Here is a 2619-nt window from a genome sequence, read left to right as displayed (position 1 = left end):
TTATTGGATTAGTTTTCTATATATGGGTAATTCTTCAATTTGGGTAACTTTTCAGTCCCTGGCCTAAAATTTCATGAAAAAAATTAAAATCATATTAGGTTTTGTCACATTTGGTAAGTAGCAATAAAATTAACCCTGAACTTTTTTTATTGTCTCTTTGTCATGTATTTTTATACTTTTTTAAATGTGTTTTATGCCAAATTTTCAGTGCTTTGGCCATGTCCCCAGCCCAGAGTGTGGTACTTCAACTATGTTATAAAGTGAAAAAAAGTTTAAAAATAACTAAATTTTTACATTATACTTCTTCAAAACAAGTTGAATAAATAAATTTCACATAGATATTTCATTTTAATGTGCCATATGTGGGTTTTCTCAAACAAAATATGGCTGTCCCTAAGTACTGTGGTCATTACCATCACTTTGAACAAATCACAGAATAATAAAGTTTTTCCAAAATCAGTTCACTTCACTCATCTGCATATGTGAAGAGGCAGATGAGCACATGGCTGTCAAGAGGAAAGTTTGACATTTTGATCATCAGAAATGTAAGTAAATTCAAGATTTATATAGGGTGACAGTAGAGTATGTTTATTACACGTCATTACCAAATAAGCTTCAATGTTGTTATTTTAGTGTAGTTTTATGAAAATTTGCTCTGTTTGTGTGTAACTAGAGTGCATTTTATGCTAGCTGTTGGGTTAGCCTTGCCAAGTCATACAATGAGCTATTTTTTACCAGGAAAGTAAGAAATGTCATTACCATCACACGTCATTACCACCACACAATAAGCTGTGATGGTAAAGACAAACTGTGGTGGTAATGACATTTCTTTTTTTTTCTTGCCTCATACTCAATGATTTTTCCTTATTTAATGGAGATAACTGAGTAAAGATAAAATTCACAGATATACAGTACAGGCCAAAAGTTTGGACACACCTCATTCAATGCGTTTTCTTTATTTTCATGACTATTTACATTGTAGATTCTCACTGAAGGAATCAAAACTATGAATGAACACGTGGAGTTATGTACTTAACAAAAAAAGGTGAAATAACTGAAAACATGTTTTATATTCTAGTTTCTTCAAAATAGCCACCCTTTGCTCTGATTACTGTTTTGCACACTCTTGGCATTCTCTCGATGAGCTTCAAGAGGTAGTCACCTGAAATGGTTCAATTTTTAATAAATCCCCAACAGTGTCACCAGCAAAACAGCCCCCACACCATCACACCTCCTCCTCCATGCTTCACAGTGGGAACCAGGCATGTGGAATCCATCCGTTCACCTTTTCTGCGTCTCAAAAAGACATAGCGGTTGGAACCAAAGATCTCAAATTTGGACTCATCAGACCAAAGCACAGATTTCCACTGGTCTAATGTCCATTCCTTGTGTTTCTTGGCCCAAACAAATCTCTTCTGCTTGTTGCCTCTCCTTAGCAGTGGTTTCCTAGCAGCTATTTGACCATGAAGGCCTGATTGGTGCAGTCTCCTCTTAACAGTTGTTCTAGAGATGGGTCTGCTGCAAGAACTCTGTGTGGCATTTATCTGGTCTCGGATCTGAGCTGCTGTTAACTTGTGATTTCTGAGGCTGGTGACTCGGATGAAGTTGTCCTCAGAAGCAGAGGTGACTCTTGGTCTTCCTTTCCTGGGTCGGTCCTCATGTGTGCCAGTTTCGTTGTAGCGCTTGATGGTTTTTGCCACTCCACTTGAGGACACATTTAAAGTTTTTGCAATTTTCCGGACTGACTGACCTTCATTTCTTAAAGTAATGATGGCCACTCGTTTTTCTTTAGTTAGCTGATTGGTTCTTGCCATAATATGAATTTTAACAGTTGTCCAATAGGGCTGTCAGCTGTGTAGTAGCCTGACTTCTGCACAACACAACTGATGGTCCCAACCCCATTGATAAAGCAAGAAATTCCACTAATTAACCCTGATAAGGCACACCTGTGAAGTGAAAACCATTTCAGGTGACTACCTCTTGAAGCTCATGGAGAGAATGCCAAGAGTGTGCAAAGCAGTAATCAGAGCAAAGGGTGGCTATTTTGAAGAAACTAGAATATAATACATGTTTTCAGTTATTTCACCTTTTTTTGTTAAGTACATAACTCCACATGTGTTCATTCATAGTTTTGATTCCTTCAGTGAGAATCTACAATGTAAATAGTCATGAAAATAAAGAAAACGCATTGAATGAGAAGGTGTGTCCAAACTTTTGGCCTGTACTGTATTATCAATGTCTAGTACACATTTTGACTATTTTGACACTGGGGTTTTAGATGCGGTCAATTTGGGCCCTGGCTTCTATAAAACATATGTGTCTGTCTTTGTCTGTGTGTGTGTGTGTGTGTGTGTGTGTGTGTGTGTGTGTGTGTGTGTGTGTGATTTTCTGGAGGTTTAACCCCAAGGATAATATGTGTTAAAATTTTAAAATAACAGCTGTGTTAAATAACATTATTGAATAACATTTTTCTGCACCAATTCATAAATATTATGTCTGAATATTTTATAAAGGCCTCACGTGTCATTTAAAATAAATTCATACATTTTCTCTTAATAGGCTACAGTTAATTCAACATGGCACCAAAAACAACTGCGCAAAGGTCAAAAACATTAACGT

This window comes from Myripristis murdjan, chromosome 1 (assembly GCF_902150065.1).
Source record: "Myripristis murdjan chromosome 1, fMyrMur1.1, whole genome shotgun sequence".
Classification (NCBI taxonomy): domain Eukaryota; kingdom Metazoa; phylum Chordata; class Actinopteri; order Holocentriformes; family Holocentridae; genus Myripristis; species Myripristis murdjan.
The sequence above is the reverse complement of the archived record's forward strand: the minus strand, read 5'-3'. Positions refer to the sequence as shown.